This window comes from Protopterus annectens, chromosome 3.part1, assembly GCF_019279795.1.
Source record: "Protopterus annectens isolate FY-2018-M chromosome 3.part1, PAN1.0, whole genome shotgun sequence".
NCBI lineage: Eukaryota > Metazoa > Chordata > Ceratodontiformes > Protopteridae > Protopterus > Protopterus annectens.
In genome coordinates, this window is record NC_056732.1 from 78,085,972 (window position 1) to 78,105,108 (window position 19,137).

The 19,137-nt window shown below is 45.4% G+C and overlaps 1 protein-coding gene across 1 annotated transcript in view; it reads left to right on the plus strand.

The window, feature by feature from the left end:
• The window catches only part of LOC122797634 (otoferlin-like), a 1,687,021-nt gene that overhangs the window by 1,432,415 nt on the left and 235,469 nt on the right, over positions 1-19,137 (plus strand). The gene's annotated exons all lie outside the window — the stretch shown is intronic.

The window sequence follows — 19,137 nt, forward strand, 5'->3', positions numbered from 1 at the left end:
AATCTCATGCTCTTGAGTTTCTTGTGTGGAAGACCCACTCATCGACATCCCAGACCACAGGTCCCACCCAAGCATTTCACCATTGTACTTTAATGTTTAGTTCTTACAAAAGCATTGCACTCTGATTTAGTTCAAAGCAATGATGTGAGAGAATATAACAATCTGATCCATGCTTCTGGAAGATAAATGTGATATAACTCCTACTGACTGACCGTGTCAGATTTTGTTAGGAGTACTTCTTAACAGTTTGGATCCTAGTTCTGACCAGAGCTGTTGTGATCAGATTCACTAGTGCAGTCAGATACCCTATCAGGTGAGCTGCAGCTTGGAAATCCCTTGCTACTATAGTGAAGGTGCTGATTTATGCTGTATCTGATAAAAATGAAATGCTGCGTTTGTCTTTTGTTAACATGAACACACAACTGTCTTCCTGTTTGTATGCCAATCCTTTTTTCCCAGAGAGTTGTTTTGAGTTTATGCCTGTGACCAGCCATCCTCATTATTTTTATGTAACGTTTGTTGATCAAGCTACTCCCACAAGGCTGGTGGCATGTTGTTGGGAGAGATCTGTGGTGACATGTATACTACTAGAGGACATTTGAGCAGGTGCAGTGGGACATTGTACACTCACCTGCACTACTAAGAAATCCGGCAGATGGGGTCTCGGGGTAACATGTCATATAAAGATGGCACATTCAGAAGTGCAGCATCTCCTTATACATCACTGTGATGTCAGCGACTGACAATGAATCCGATCACCTGGAGTGAGAATAGAACAAACGGCCTTCTGATCTGCCAGCACTAAAGGCGAGCATGTCGCATGCTGAGCCAGTGATACTGACTCCTGAAGACATTCAGGTATACCCAACTCACTAATAATGATTACACAACTAAAAAAAACCTGTATAGCCAGATAGTAGCTCAGTCATATCACTGATGAGACTTTTGTTGGCCCTCATGGCTTTGCACTAGACGTTTCCCCTTCTCTAATCATTAACATTTGCTGCAAGAATGTAATAAAGATTCCTTTTAATCTTAAACAGATTCAAGACACAACAACTGCTACATGTGGATGGCAGTGCTTAGTTTTCTTTGATTTATTTATTTACTGTGAACAAACATTGCAGAGGCATCACATTTAAGTATGCCATTTAAAGAATTTATGAATTTGTATATTGATATCTTACTAAGCAATGATCACATAAGGGTTATATTAACCGTTAAAAGAAAAAGACCACTTTAGAATCACTAATGACAGTGTAATTTCATACTATGACTTTAAAGTGTGTCATGGTTTCTTGAGTAGCATAAACATATTGAAAAGTTATGCAATTTGCATTTGTGCCATCTCCTTATTAAAGGGTGAATGTGTGTGTGTGTGTGTGTGTGTGTGTGTGTGTGTGTGTGTGTGTGTGTGTGTTTGTGTGTATGTTATCCATTCATTTTAAATCAATGAAATGTACACCACTGCTTTCAAAAAAGGATATGTTTAATTTATAGAGCACCCAAAAAGTTTACCATACATTAGCTAATAAATGAAAAAAATTACAGAAAATGCTGTATTATATCTGTATTCAGAAAACAGACAACATTACTGTTTTTAGAAAAATAAACAATGAAACATCAAAACTGCAAATGTACACTATTAACCATTCTCTTTTTAAAGGTGATTTCTTGGCTCTACGTGCTGGTTTGGGGCTGCGATTGGGTTGAATTAGCACTAGTGTCAATGCTGCAGATATTTTATATTTAGCAGCATTAATTAACAAACACATCTTCAGTGTCAAAGGATATGTTGCTGTGCTAAATGAAAATTCTGAGTGGAACTGGAAAAATATAATAAATATACTGCTAATTTTTAAAACACAATAAATACCTGGAATTCAATAAAATCTTCACAGTTTGCTTTAAATGCCCAACATGGGCTGTTTAATTAGCAAGACAGTGAGAAAATGTGATTCAAAGACATATATGGCCACAGCGCGAAAGACCTCATTGTGGTGTGTTGTGTCTTTCGGCTTTTCCTGGTTAGGGGTCGCCACAGCGGAACTCTGGTTCGCTAATGATTGGCAGTGGATTTTTACGTGCCGAGTTGCCAGCCCTGACGCACAACCTTCAACGAAGGTATGCCCATTCATGCATGTCTCCACACAGAAGACGCTCTAGCTGAGAATCGAACAGGACAATGTCTTACTGTGAGGTGACATATATTGTACACACATATATATATATATATATATATATATATATATATATATGTGTGTGTGTGTGTGTGTGTGTGTGTGTGTGTGTGTGTGTGTGTGTGTGTGTGTGCGCACGCTTATATCTACATATATATACATACATATATATATATATATATATATATATATATATATATATATATATGGGTCTACACTGTATCACCGAACTTACATTTCAACGAAACTCACTTGGCCGAGACCACTTCTCCGAAGAGCCGTTAAACCAAAAGCACAGACTGCAGAAAACCTTTCCCTTTGAAAGGAACCATTAGTCACCATGGTGAACTTTGCCCTTTTGTCAGTGTAGTGCGATCTTGGAGTTGGTATATTTAAGTAAGCCCCTCACTTGGGTGGGTTTAATTTTAGTCCATTTAGGGTTTATCCGAGGTGGCCAAGTGGTTCCTTTCACAGGGAAAGGTTTTTGGCAGTCTGTGCTTTCAGTTGAATGGCTTTTCGAGAAGTGTTCTCAGCCAAGTGGGTTTCGTTGAAATGCAAATTTGGTGATTCAACATAGACCCTATATATATATATATATATATATATATATATATATATATATATATATATATATATATATATATATATATTCTTGCCACAAAAGAACTCCGGCATTCAAAACCCAGATAAAAAAGAAAATTTGTTGCAGTAGAGAAGGCACTGGGATAAATTGGTTTAACTTATGCTTTGTTAGTATCTAAAAATCCATTTCCCAGCATACATATAAAGAATGACCTAACTCATCATTTGATCAGTCATTATAGTAACCCTGTCTCTCTCTCTCTCCCTTTCTCTCTCTATATATATATATAATGTATATATATATATATATATATATATATATATATATATATATATATATATATATATATATATATATATATATATATATATAGGTCTACTTTGAAACATCCAAAACCCATAACATCTAATTTCATAACATTGAGACCAGAACATCTAAAACCCAAAACATCTAAAACACATAACATCGACTTTCATATCATCTAACACTACAAATAACAAGAAAATAACATCCTCTCCACATATAATGACATCAAACTACCAAACACACATTTTACTACGTTTCTGCAGGGGGGCAAACCCCCCTGCACCCCCACACCCCCTGTAAATTAAACTCCAAGATCGCACTACAGTGGGAAAAAGTTAATTTCCTAACCCCACTGCATCAAGCCCCCCTGCAGAAACATAGTAAAAAGTGCGTTTGGTAGTATGGTGTCATTATATGTCATTATATGTGTAGAGGATGTTATTTTCATGTGATTTGTACTGTTAGATATTATGAAATTCAATGTTATGGGTTTAAGATGTTTTGGGTTTTAGATGTTCTGTTCTCAATGTTATGAAATTAGATGTTATGGGTTTTAGATGTTTTGAAGGAGACCCTATGGTGGGGGGTAGCATAATTGTTAAGGTGTTTCCCTTAAAAGCACAAGGTGCAGGGTTTGATTCTCATAGGGCGTAATTGGCTAGGCTTAAAATGGTCCATGAGGGCAGTTAGCCTGGTACTAATATATATATATATATATATATATATATATATATATATATATATATACATATATATATATATATATATACACATACCCATGTATGTATATATAGATATATTTTTTATATGTATTTGCATGTTTTACATGATCGGAAATAGGTTACAATTCCTATCTTATATGTAATAGCATTTTCCCACTTAAATGGTCAGCTTATTTTTCTTATGTACTTTACTTGACAATGGGCAGGATTCACGAAGGCTTGCACGGAGTGTAAGAGACATGCAACACTCCATGCAAGCCTCGCGATCCAGGAACAGCCCTAAACTCCGTGTAAGAGACCAGCTAAAACGTCTCTTACACGGACTGGGCGTGGACATGCTAAATACCTCACTTGCATCCGAAAGGTATGCAAATGAGGTATATTAGCGATCCACGAAGCAGAAACCAGTCCGTGTAGGAGACGTTTTAGCTGCAGAAATGTACTCAGTTGACAACTGAGTACATTTCTGCAAAATCCACAACGGAGCGATGTCAGCTCCAAATAAAGGTTGCATATGATTCAGGCAGCATGCCAATGGCCAAATATGTGGCCATTGGCAAGATAACCCGATGCAAAAATATAAAAATATGTTTTTTTTCGGCAATCGCCGATGTTTAAACCAGCGCAGCCCAGCAAGCGGGCTGCGCTGTATAAAACATAAAAAGAAGGTTATAAACCCACAAATGTGGGTTTCATGCAATACATGGAATGACAATGCAGGGACCAGCAGACCAAAACCAACATGGCCACCGTGTAGTGGTTGCTAAGGGGGGAAGCTGAGTCTAAGACATGTAACTAAGCATTAGTAGGCAATCTCATGTAAATGAGGGTTAGGATACTGAATCTCACAGTCACATACAAATGAGCACAGTCTGAGTAGTGTAAGAGATACAAAAGGGGGGGGAATAGAGTAGGAGATAGGTGACATCACAGGGGGGAATGGTAGAAAGAAACGCAGTTCATCGGAGGCCAGTGTAACATGACAGATGACAGGCACAGATCATGGAAAGAGGTGTGCCACTAAATAAGTCATGGAAAGACAAGAAATGGAAGGTGTACACTGTTACCTACACCAAAGTTTCTTGCTGGCCGTGCATGCACACGTGTGCGCACAATGAAGCGCGAGTAAGGCAGTGTGCAAGCGTGTAAGACAGTGTGAGCATGTGGGAGCGTGTTGGGAGATGTTTAACACTGTTTGCGCAGGTGTGCGCGCGTGTAAGGCAGTCTGAGTATGTTGGAGGCTGTTGGCAGATGTGTAACGGTGTTTGTGCGGGTATACGCGCATTTAAACCTGAATAAGTAGATTCTTAACCGTGGAAGCACGTGTGCGCGCGTGTAAGCCACTGTGAGCGTGTTTCAGATAGTATGCAAGGTACTCCCCCCTGAGGAAACAGAAAGGAAAAAGGAAGCAACAGAATTAATAGGAAGCTAGCAGGGATAACTGCTGAAGCTAGCAGGTGAAAATAATTAGAAGCAGGCAATTACACAGGCAGAATAGTAGCCCAGCCCAGCACTTAAAACTCTGCAAACAGTAGTGCAGGATGTTTTCATTAAGAGACACTGCAAGACAGGAGTAAGCTAATAGAAGTGAAAACTGAAAAAGCTGAACTCAGAGCAGAAATGCTAGGGGCTGCCATAGCTGTCATAATGAGACATAGGCGACTTGCTGAGGGTGGTGACAATGCAGATGGTGCCAGACAACCCACAGTGAGGAGACAGAGAAGAGTGTACAGGCCCAGGGTCACCTACCACGGGTTACATGAGCTGGAGATAGTAGAGCGCTATAGAGTGGACAGAGAGCTCCTGCAGCAGATTGTTGAGCTGTGCAGGCCACGCCTCACACACAGAACCAACAAAGGGGAACCCATCCCAGTTGAAACCAAGGTATGTGTTGGCCTAAGAATACTAGCAACAGGTACCTTCCAGAGACCAACTGGCGATATGATGGGGATATCACAGGCATCAGCCTCCAGGGTACTACACCAGTTCCTGGATGCCATGTCAGCACATGTCGGTGATCATGTATATTTCCCCAATGCCCGTGAGGTATTGGCCAGCAATATGCGTCTCTTCCAGCAAATAGCGGAATACCCTGAGGTACTGGGTGCTATAGACTGCACGCTTTACACGCATCAAAGCACCAGCAGGTGAGCGGGGTAGGGCCTACATAAACCGCAAGGGCTTCCCCTCCATCAACTGCCAGGTCGTGTGTGATGCCCAGGGCATAATAATGAATGTGTGTGCTGGCTGCCCTGGGAGTTATCACGATTCCCACATCTGGCAGTTGACGCAGCTGTACCAGACATTTGCCAATGGGGACATCCCACACGGACACCTAGTGGGGGATGCAGGTTATGCACTGGAGCCGTGGCTGATGACACCCATCAGAAATGCACACACACCTGAACAGGAACGCCATAATGAGGCACACGCACAAACACGTAATGTGATAGGGCGTGTGTTTGGGCTGCTCAAGTCACGGTTCCGGTGTCTGGACACATCTGGTGGAGCCTTGCAGTGCACACCAACTACATGTACCCAAATCGTCATGGCATGTGCTATGCTACATAATATGATCTTGCGAAAACAGCTGCAGCAGGACCAGCATAGGGCCGGGCCAAACAGCCCCCCACCATTGCCAAGGCCATCACAGGCAGAGCGTGACTCGGAGGAGGAACAACCTGAGCCTGCCCCAGTAGGCAGAAGGAGGCGTGCCCAGTATGCCCTGGCCTTGGCAAAGAGGCAACGCATAGCACATACACTGGCACAGTAGGAACCCTGGGAATGCTACCCCTCTCTGACTCACTCATATAGTAACAGGGATGCCTAACATGACACAACCTGCTCTCAAACATGTACAGGGAGTGTAGTATGTGCATCCGACAGAGGCAGCCCTGCAGCACCACCTGAGGCATGATTGCCATGTGTCAAGCAATGTAACAACATCTAGTATATGCAAACATGAAGACCCTGCCTAACATCTCACCCCACCAAGCATGATGCCACACTATGTAGACAAGAAGATCAAGTACAATAATCGGCTGAAGTAATGCAGTCAGTCAAAGGGGAGCCAATGTGTCACAGGCTGGGAAGATATGCGGAGTCCGACATGATGCACCACCTGCTAGGGGTGGCATGCACCTAGCATGCCATGCCCCATGGATACTGGCAAAGGCTGTCAGTACCCACAACGTGCCCTGAATAGGTAAGTCGCAAAACACACACCCAACCTCATAGGTTCTACAAGGGATAGGAACCTAGATGTAACACTACCCATGACAGATGTACAAACAGCAAGATGTGTGCAGTGTAAATGCACACAGTAAGGAAAATGTAGATACCAGTCCTGTAATAGAGAACTGGGCAAGGCTCACAGCAGCACCCTAGCACTACCAGGTCACACCTCATACTGTGCTGTACAGCCGCAAAACATGGAACAAGCTACAAAAGTTGGGTGACTAGCAAGAAATGGCAAGGATAACCACACCCCCATGTTGGTACCACAACAAGAAGCAGCATGGAATAGCCATGGTCAAATACCAATGGCTAAAACTGCCTCGCAGTAGATAGCCTGCTGCAGACCACTGTCCTAATACCAGGAACATCACCTGGCCTATGTCGGAATACATGAATATATCAAGCCCCCCAAACCACATTATATTGCTCGACTGAAAATACCCAGACAAACACCGTTAGCATCGTACTAGCACCAACACAGTAGGGGAAAGTTACCCAGATGCCATAAACCAAACTGCCCAGGAACAATGTACTACCCCCACAAGAGGGGTAAGCATACTGGATGTGATAATCAGCAACATGTGTACTGGATGGCAAGATGAGAAGTGTACCCCTCACTGGTAAGACAAGACCATAGAGTAAGCACACTGGAAATACACACCCGACCCCAGTCCCTGGCCAGAATACCACAGTGCAAAACATGTGTAAAGTATAGGTCGCAGCCCACAAAACCGATGCTGAATCCAGAAAAGGCCCTATGCAAGTGCAGAACATGGGACACACCACGGAACATGTTATACAGGCATTCCATGAACACAGCCAGGAATGCTTGGAGTATGCAATCACAAATAACAACAACACACAATGCCATACACGCAGACATCTGGCATGCTGGGCTCCAGCCATTAACAAACCATGCAAGAGAATGAGGAAGATACCACATGATAGAGCAAACATAAAAAGGGAAGTAATCACTGACCAGTAGTATGGCAACAACATATGTCCACACATACAATCCACTAAGTCCAGCCACAACAAGTATAACCTATGAATCCAGAGGCAATGTGACACCTGTCCCGAGTACACAGACAACCACAACACCCCCGAATAAATACAGACATATGTGATAAATGCATCCATGTATCCAAAGCAGAGGTTGAGCTCCAACAAGCCAGTACTGTCAACACTAGTCAGGAGGAGAAGGTAACCACATACACCACGAACCCAGTCCCACACAGACCTACCCCAACTGTAAACCAAACACATAAACACAGACAAATATGCCCGGAGGCCACAATTACAAACACACCACACCAACAGACGCCTCCAAAGTAGATCACAAGCAACCACAACCTTCAAACATAGCACATGCAACAAATAGTACGCAAAGCTGGTGTGCCAAACAGTCATAGGCCCGAAGGAGAAACAAATGCCTGATACAGTCGTAATAGGTGTCTGCATAGGCAGAAACACAGCTGTCCCACTCACCAGACTGAACAAGGGAAAGGGTAGAGTAAGCTGCTTGTAGGTAGCCACAAAATGCCATGTAACACAAGTACGCAGGTCACCCCAAAGCAAGCAGGAATATGATGCACTTAATGTCCATCCTGGGGTAAATTACCTGAGATGTACCTCCCTGGTCAACAACAAATGAGACATGTATGGTCCCTCCGAGTATGTACCCCAGGGCGGGATAACACTGGCTGTGTGCAGCATCCAACCCTCACCAAGAATGATGCCACAGTACAAACACAGAATGCTCATGTTTAACAGCTGGCACAGTTACAGCTGTCAGTCCAAGAGGGTGTAATGTGTGTCCGCTGGAGATGTCAAGCATGACAAGCCATGCTGCTGTTCCAGGGATGGCCTGCACCTGTTACCCCTGTGCGTCTGGATACTGGATAAGGCCATTGCCGCCTCCATAGAGCCGTATGTAGGCAAGGCCAAAAAGACTACCCACCACCCTAGAAAACATAAGTGGTAGGAAACATAAGGGTAATGCTGCCCAATGCAAGATGTGTAAACTGCAATATGCATGCCCCTGAGGCACCTCCCATTATGGAGAACATTGATGTCTGTCCAGTGACAGAAGCCTGCTGCAGGCCTAGTGATACCACACCAGCACTACGAGGTTATACCACATACCATGTGTTATGGCCCCAACACCTGCACCAAGACATCAAAGGAGGGGGAGTATCCATATGCAGCACAGACACCCATATAGCCAGGTAACTGACAATGCACAAAGCAGCGGACACCACCCATGGGCAAATAACTGTAGTCAAAACTGCTGTACAGTCTGTAGCATGCGACAGACCACACTCTCACACACAAGAACCCCAGCCAGACATCCGAAGACACTGGACAGTATGGATGTCCCACCAAATACCAGACAAGGTACACAAAGTACCACATAGGTGTCAAACCATTATGTATGCAAGGAGTCATCAGGGACCTAGGGACACAGGTCGACATTAATCTGTCATGTGACAGCCACAATGCCAATGTGGCTATGAAGACTGTTGATACCGGACACCGTATCATGAAAGGATTCACACCAACATCAACAGGGGTCACTGTGCTGCTGTACTGTCCCCTTATCAGACCCACAATCTAGTACAATGACTCATATGGGATGTACCATACATGACACCTGCAGCGGTTGGGAAGACCTCATAGTTACCCCACCAACAGGATAAAGTGTGCGGAATATATGTCATATGCTGCCTGGCTGTAGACACCCCAGCTGACTGCAGCCACACACTGCCTACACAGAGGCATTGTATGTCCGTTGTACCAGGCCATGTCCAACACAGGAGTAATGGACATGCTACACCACAGGAAATCAAAGCCATTGGAGCTGTGAGAGTCACAGATGTCAACCTCAACACATAATGAAATAAGATGTGCTGGAGGGACAGATACATAACCCATAGGCCCCCCCACACCCAGAAACAGGATCCCAATCCATGGTAGGCAGAGCCCCTCACTGACACCCCTCAACAGGAATATTGCCAAGTGGATGGATGACCGTACATGTATACTAGGGGTCCCCACTGTGTCACGACCAGACAGAGGCACAGTGAAGAACCTCATAAATGGCCATAATTAAACATAGCAAGGGGTGGCGAAAGACACACACACTCTAGCTAGGTTTACCAATGGCCTATGGTGTCTAGCCTACTATGAACCCATGAACCTATGAAGATACAACACGTACAGGACACTAAGGATAATCACAAGGCTTACCCAACTGATGGTAGGAACCATGTTGGGCATCCACAGATATGCTCCGAATCACACAGATATTACAAACAAGATACCAAACACACACACATATTGCTAACATACAACCTGTCAGGTGCAGAGCAAACACCCCCCCCCCGAGTGCAAAATACCTATCCCAGCAGATGGTCCCCTGACATTGCAGATGCTGAGGTAACAGCCATCATCTGCAAAGCAGAACACACAGCAGCAAAGGTATGTGACGGTGTCCTGTGCTGAGGCCAACATGGACCCCAAGAGTAATGGAATGCAAAATCACACTACTGGCCAATGTCAGCCTTACCACAGGGTATGTACCCAAAGAGCAGTGTACAACAACAGTGGTCCATCACAACAAAGGGGTTGCCTGAATGGATACTCCAAACTAACACCCCAGGATCCTGACAAGCTTGTTCTGTACAGCTATGGAAAGGATCAGTATGTACCGCAGACAGAAGGCTAATGTGGACCTACTGATACCGGACCCGACACACTGTGGCTGTTGTAACTGCAGAACCGGCCCCTAAACATGTCTGACCCATTTGAAGCAGTCATTAAGGTCAGTGATGAGGGCTATGTGGTCCACACAGCGTAGCTGGACCGTGCATATGCTTCTAGACCATACCGTACGTGTTCAGTATGGATATATTCACCAGCTTAAATATACACCCCTATGTCAGTAGAGGGGTTGCAAAGCAGACCAAGGATAGAACTGACATGGTCAGACATGCTGCATCCATGCCAGACTACAAAGCGGATATGAGTGGCATCCCACAAGGCCTGGTCTTGTCCCCACCCCGTTCTGTATACATGTCCCATAGGTATAGGCCAACATGGAAGGACTGTGACTGAGCATGTATGCAGAGGAGTACAAACAGCCCACCGTATCCGACCCACAGCTGACACAAGAAACCCACAAAAGGGCCACCCACAAACAAACAACTGTAGCCATAGCCAAGTCAGCAAGCTAATCGCAGAAATGTGTATAGACAACCACTGTGGATATACAGTAAGTGCCCACAAAATACCACGCAGGTGTTAACCCATGAGGCACCTAACATGTAATGTGAGACCTGGGTACAAAAGGTGATAAATAACCTGCACTGGACAAACATGTGTCTGTAGTGTTCGCAGAAACATGTACCATATACCCACCCAAACATGAAGGCTGGCAGATGTAGATAAGGGGAAACCACTCTGGCTCTGCAGCCATCCTCCATCAGCATCACAACTGACTACAATAGCCCTTGTGGGATATACCGCAGCAGACACCTCCAACGACTGTAAAGTCCACAACAGTACCACACCAGGGGTAGCAAAGAGCCTGAACAGATGCCATGTGTTGCCTGAGTAAACAAACTGCAGCCCCACACACGTCCATCCTTCCCGGCTACAGGAAAGCTGTGCCTGATGTATGATGCCATGTCCAACCTGGAATGAATGAACATGTTGCACCTTGTACAATCTGAATGGCAGTGAGCTATGCACATGAGGGACCTGAACCCTAGCACTGACATACATAGGACAAGCTGTACAGAATGATCCATAACACAGAAGGCACCCCCACACTGCAGTAAACTCCTGATACAGGGCAGCCAGAGTGCCACATATCGACACCCCTCAAGAGGCATCCTGATGAGTGTATGGGAGATGGTAGGCTACCCTGGGTATCACTGTTATGTCAGAGGTAGACAGAGGCACAGTATACCAACCATGACATATGTAATGGCAAACCCCAGTTACAATGTGTGTCAAAGGACAAACACACCCTGTGACTACCATCAGCAATGGCCTACAGAACATTGCTAGTGTTTGCCAATGCCCACCCATGTTGTGGAATACACTAGCAATGTTGGACGAGCCTGGTGTAGGTAGTCCATATCTGAACATATTGCAACATGGTCATATGTGCACAACTGGCCCCTACACAGTCTGTCGTGCTCACTATGAAGATGTCAAGCAGTGATAGGACTAAAGCCCAGGATACTGTCCACTACAGTGAAATACCGAACCAGTACACTATACGGTACTACAGTGTTAGGTCATTATGAAAGTATGTTGAGAACTGTCTGCAAAGTATCCCATGCAGTTCCTGCAGGCACAGTATAATCCCTGTTGTGGCAGACACGAAGCAGTTGGCCAGTTAGTACACAACATGACACCCAGCACACAATCATAAACGTGTGATAATGATGAAGGTCACATACACCCAAATATGTGTTGGACTTCAGAGTACAACATATGGAAAGCTCACACTGGGCATGCTCGCACACTTTGATAAATGAGGCATATGTCAGACAACATGACATGGAAAGGCTGAACTGTGCATGCTCACACACTTAGGCCATATCTCTGTGTAGCAGTTGGCCACACATGGTATTTGTACGTGTCAGTCCAGGAACCAACCACAACACAGCAATCAGCCCAGTGCACACAGTAAATGACCACAGAGACATAAGTGATATAGTGGACCACCGTCATATGCAAACATCTGCCACAGATACACAAGTTGGTCATAGGAACAGGGAAGGCAATGGCAATAAAGACCTGCAAACAGTAGAACAGCACTACAAATATTGTGCATCTGACAATTGAACATATGGGTGTAGAGGTCAATACTAGGCTTCTTGCCCCAGGGAATGGCAGCTCAGCCAGAGGAGTGTGCTTGGCATCTGCATCCCCAGGATAGTAGGCTACCGTGCCACTGTACAGTATGTCACAGAAGGCGACATGTGAGGCTAGTGAGCTGTGCCTCTGTCAAGCAGGGGCACCGTGGAGGTCTCAGGGATTGAATGTGCTAAGCCACAGCCATGTTGTCGGTGTGTGCTGTGAGAGGGTTGCTGAGGATCTCTGACAGTAGGTGTCTGTCAATAACAGACTGAGTGGAGCCCTACCTGCATTCTCTGGACGATTCCACTGTCAACACTGTGTTGTAATGAGTATGTGTGAATGAAGTGCCATGCTGGAAACGTCCACAGATGTCCTCCCTCTGTGGGCTACAGCTCTGCAATGTGGTAGGTCGCTCTGTCTGTAGAATGGTGCATATATAGCCGGTGTACAGCTGACAGGTGTCTTGTTGTGGAGCAGTCATGGGTATATGTGGGATAGCATGACCAATGCAAACTGTACACATGCTCATAGGATGCAAGTGTCAAGGATTATGCTGAGTGGCCAGTATAGTCCTCCAGCATGGGTCCTCTGAAGTCATCCACCCCAGTCTACACAAGTGTAGAGTCTGCTTGTGCTAAACACAGTTTGTGTGCAGTGACAACCTTGCCTGGGGGTGGAGATGGGATATGGATGTCCAGGGAAAGGTGGACATGGGCAGGTATCAACAATGGTGGTCTACCTCTGGTGTGGAACAGTGAGTACCCACATTGCAGATGGACAGGTGCAATATGTATTAACCCATGTGGCTGTGGTGTGTGGTTCTGCCATAGCACATGGACCCACAAATTGTAGTGGCGGTAGGGTAAAGTGGTAGAGGCCTGAGTAGTTCTCACACACAATATGCCTGTACCTGATGTTAACAACTGGAATGGTGTATGTGAATACCTGCATATCCTGGCACTGTTCCCAGGGAAGCTAAGTGTGTGTCCTGGATGTCGGTGTGGTGTGCTGGACTGGTTGTGTTGTGTGTTACAGGTCCTGTGGTCCCAAAGCATGGTATAGAACATAACCTGCCAGTGCGATGTGCACATCTGACCCTGATGTAGGTGGCTGCAAATGCATATACATGCTATCCCCCACCTGACAGGTAGCACAACATCTACAAACCTCTGTGGAAATGAAGATGTCAGCACCCTAGAAATACTACAGGTGCAGAACAGATGCCCAGTAATTCGGATAGTGCGCTCTGCTAATCATTAAGCCCTCAAGTGTCATAATATAGTTAGGTAGGGGTTCGAATCCTGCAAATGCTCAGTGTTTGTGGGTGAGTGGGGTTTGTGTGTGTGAAAGGCTGTGCAAGGGAAATGTTCCTTTTGGCAACTGGGAGACCACACTACAGGATGCACACCCCCCTTTCTAAACACAGATGATGTCAGCACCCTATAAGTACAGCAGGAGAAGGGAAACCTCCCAGTAATGCGAATAGCGCGCTCTGCTAATGCATCCGTCTCATGTGTCATAACATAGTTAGGTAGTGGTTTGAATCCTGCAGATACCAAGTGTGTGTGTTTGGATGGGGGGGGGTTATTGTGTGTGTACAGATATGTATGAGGGAAATGTTCCTTTTGGCAACTGGGAGAACACACTACAGGATGCACACGCCCCTTTCTAAACACAGATGATGTCAGCACCCTATAAGTACAGCAGGAGAAGGGAAGGCTCCCAGTAATGCGAATAGCGTGCTCTGCTAATGCGTTTCCCCTGTGTATCGTAATGTAATTAGGTAGGATTTTGAAACCTGTAAAGACATGTGTGTGTGTGTGCATTTCCGTATGAAAAACATGTTAGTTTTGGCAATCAGGTGATCACACTACCTGATGCACATTACCTTTTCAAAGTACTGATGTTGTCAGCACCATATAAGTATAGCCAGAGACGAGGAACTATCTAGTAAACCGAACAGTGCGCTTTGCTAATGCGTCCCTCTCACGTGTCATGACTTAGGTAGGTAGGGGAATGAATCCTGCATATGGCAAGTGTGCATGTGTGTGGGGGTAGTAGGGTGTGTGTAAATGCAAGTGTGAGGGAACAGATCCTTTTGGCAAATACTACTATACACCAGATGCTGCATACTCCACCAGTAAACACAGGGGATGTCACCACACTATCAGCACAGCCAGACAGGGATAGTTGGCTAGTAATGCCAATAGTGTGCTCTGCTACTGTGTCTATTACCATCGTCAGAGTACAGATAGGCATGTTTTGGTAACCCACAACTATCACATGTGGTTGTGTCACACAGTATGACCTTGTGCGGGTGTTTGTACATAACAATGCATGCCATTGCCTAACCCAGCAATGGCATTGCACACATGATGTATGTGTGTGACACATACACATTAATACCTGTGACCTGCAGTAGTTACCATGTCTGACACATGCTTTGTGTGGATAAATGGTATTAGCAATGTATACCAATATGACTGTGTCTTACTGTGCAGGGTCCATACGTGGTATGTCCCTATACAGTGTGGGTGTCTATGGTGAAAGACCTACAGCAGGGGATACACATCTGGTCTGGGCCATATAGTGTACATGTAGTCAATGTACAGGTGGTGCATGTTCCCACCTGTTGTGGTAGTGGTAACATGTCATTCCACTGCATTTCGGTGACCACATGCTGTGAACTCTTCAACTAGAGTGTTGTAGCTACAGTAATGCTCACACACAATGTTCGGCTGGATGCAGTATGGCCTTATAAACACAGTTCATGGGACTGTCATATTGCCGGTGTTGTTATGGAGGATAGGTGGTCTTCCTGTGTATGTGAGGGTTGTGTGTGCCATGCTATGAACCAGATGGCAGTCCGACACTGTCAGCTGTACATGAGTAGGCCCTGATGGTTTGTGCTGTGCCAACAACCTGGAGGTGTGTGTATCTGTGTTAACTTGGGATACCACCCCCCTATCCATGTGTGTTACATGTGTAGGAGGCGGCAGGCATGGTATGGGGCATAACCTGTCAGTGATGGGTAACACCTGTGAGCCATGAATCATGCATCCGGTACTGCACAGACACTGCAGTTCACCGTGCTGAGGGCAGTGTCTGGTGCATGCATCCTCCGGTGTACACTGCTGTAGTTGTGTAGCAGCACTGTTAGTGTCCTAACCTGTGTGATACCCACAGAGGTCGCTATGTAAACCATGTCCTGCAGCATAAGGCAGTATGTGTGTACCAAGGAGCCTTGCCAGTATACATCGGGCCATGTGTGTCACGTGCAAGATGACCCGTGAACATCAATGTGGCTTCCCTAGCATGTAAGCACATGTTGACAGCCAGTGGATACCCTATGAATGACAGTGGAGACTGAGCATAATGTAGACATACAACAGCCTTCCCACATATAGTGGTAGAATACCTGGTGAGGGTATGTTGGCAACCAACATCAGGCTCATACTGGCCTGTGCCACATGCTGAGAGATCCATTCTATGTTCCCTATCATGTAGTCCAGGAGGTATGTCCCAGGCAGCCACACTGGCATGGTCAATGAGTGAGTCATATCTGTCCATGCCTCTGTCTGACCTGTATGCATGTGTGCTGTGGTGGACCATAGTGCCCCTGAGTCATATCACTGTGACCTTCACCAGATACAGCCTGTTGAGCAGGACCCCAGTGCAGCACACATGACAGGTACCTGACACGTCTGTAGCAGGTGTGTTGTGTAGCCCTACAGGCTGTGGGTGTGTGGCACAGGGGATGTGCATGCCATGTGTGGCATGTGCTCTGTTCCGACGGAACATATGCCTGTGTGCCAGCTGCGGAGGTGTGTGATGCACAGGCAGGCTGCTAGTCTGAGTCCCCACGTATGCTCCAGTGTGTTCAGCATGCTGTCAGTGTGTGTCGATGTCTGACTGGTATTGTCGTCACTGTAATATCATGTATTGATTTATTTATTTATCCTACATATGTTGACTGGGATAGCCCAACTGGATGCATGTCCATTTCCAGGGTAGGCCCGTGGAGACAAGCTACGAGGGTAGCAGATACAGCATTACAGAATACTAGCATTACATAGTACAAACAGATTATTTACAGAGATTACATAAGTAAGCAGGTCCAACATGTTCCACAGGTTAATGTTAGACCTGAGCACAAGCCAGGATTAAATTGTAATTACACAGTACAGTGGTTCACACAGGTTACACATTCGAGTTAGCCAGGCTTGATACATTGACATAGCCAGTTACATGACAAATGTTTGAGTCTACTGTTAAATGACCTAAGGTGGACATTAGGGTAATATCAGCTGGAAGTGAGTTCCAGGATCTACTTACAGAATTTGCAAAGAGAGAATCACCAGCTGTGTTAATAAACTCGCTAGTTTGAAGTAGTACATTGTTAGAGGATCGAAGCGGTCTAGGATTGTTATAGGGGGTGATTGCAGGAGTATTGTCTGGATTATAGAGGATTTTATAGGCCATAATCAGTTGGTTATACTGTATTAGGCTGGGTATTGCAAGCCAACCAAGCTGATTTAGATTGATGCAATGATGTGTCCTAACAGGCGGGCCAGTGGCAAACCTGGCAATGTGGTTGTAGCAAATCCAGTGCTTGTTAAGGACAGTCTTGTTCATATGTGAGAGTAGAGGGGATGCATACAGAAGGGCTGAAACAAGGTGTGAGCGAGCTATGGCACCTTTAGCTGGAGGGGCTAGGAAGGCTTTAATTCTGTAAAGTGACCCTAGCTTTCTATTGATGGCTTTGCTAATCTGGTTAACATGTATGTCACATATGAGGTTATTGTCTATGATGACACCTAATAGTTTCGGAGATGGGTCAGGGGAGATTATTGTGCCATCAGTTGATGTTATGGTAACGGTGAACGTGGTAGACCTTCGTGTTGGTGGAATAACAGCAGTTTAGTTTGATTGGGATTTAGGATCAGACGATGTTCAGAAAGCCAGTTTGCTATTGTATTAAAGGTGGTCTGGGTAGCTGACCATAACTCTACTGGAGATGTGGCTGAGCAGATCAGAGTAGAGTATACTGCATATTGGATACAGCTGACTTTTGGGATGACAGTATAATGGTCGTTAATGACGATGGAGGACAGCAAGGGCCCTAGGATAGAGCCTTGTGGTACTCTGAGGGTGTTAGGTAGAAGGTTAGAGGGTTTGTTCTGCCAGAGGCCGGCCTGCTGTTGACCATGCAGGTAGGATTGACACCATTGGAAGGCTCCAGTATCTAGACAGTCTGTGCAGGGTGTGGAGTCCAAGTTGGTGATCAACCATATCGTATGCCTTTGAGTTATCCAAAAGAGGGCTGTGGATATATAATTAATGTTGCAAGTATGGCTTATGGTGTTAGTAAAGGCTAGGAGGCCTGACGTAGTGCTGTGATGAGGACGTAAGCCATGCTGAGTGTCAGCCATAATGCGAGTTTGGATTAGGTGGTGCATGACTTGTCTATGACGAAAGTCTCCATAATCTCTGCAAGTGGAGAGAGTATAGCTATTGGCCTATAAGTGGAGACGTCAGTAGAGCTGCCTCCTGTGTGAAGTGGGATTACATATGACATTTTCCAGATGGTGGGAAAGTTAGATTCTAACATAGTACCTTTGATTACCTTTGAGACGGGGTAAGCAATAGCATCATCTGGTTTTGATAGGTACTCGGCAGGGTGTTGATCAGCACACAGTGTAGTGGGTTTCACTGTTACAACCAAGGTACGGAGAAGTGAAGTGGCGACTGGTTGGCGTAGTTTTCTAGGGGTGCTGCTTTCAGGACCAGGGGAGCTAGGAGGTAGATGGCTAGGTAGGGCCTGCAATGTCTCAGTAAAGGACTGGTCAAAGCTATCAGGAACATCTTCAGGGGTATTATCAATAGTAGCAGCAGGGATTGGGTTTGACGTTTGTCCTGGACGTAGTATATATGACATGCCACCTGACAGGGTATGGCATTACTGGGTTCAGAGAGACCAGTCCCCAGATTGGCTGTGTGGTGGCATCCCACACATGTGTTGTACATTCCTGGCCAAGGGTGATGGCTGACTGCATACATGTGGCAGCTGTGACAATGACACATGACCCACGTAAACCACGACTGGACCATAGAGGCGATTCACAGGTTACCTTTGTACATGCCACCCTAGTAGTGTGATTGCCATGGTGAGTACCAACACATAGGGCCAATAGGAACAACATACTGAAGGTGTGTATGTGTGGGTGGACTGCCT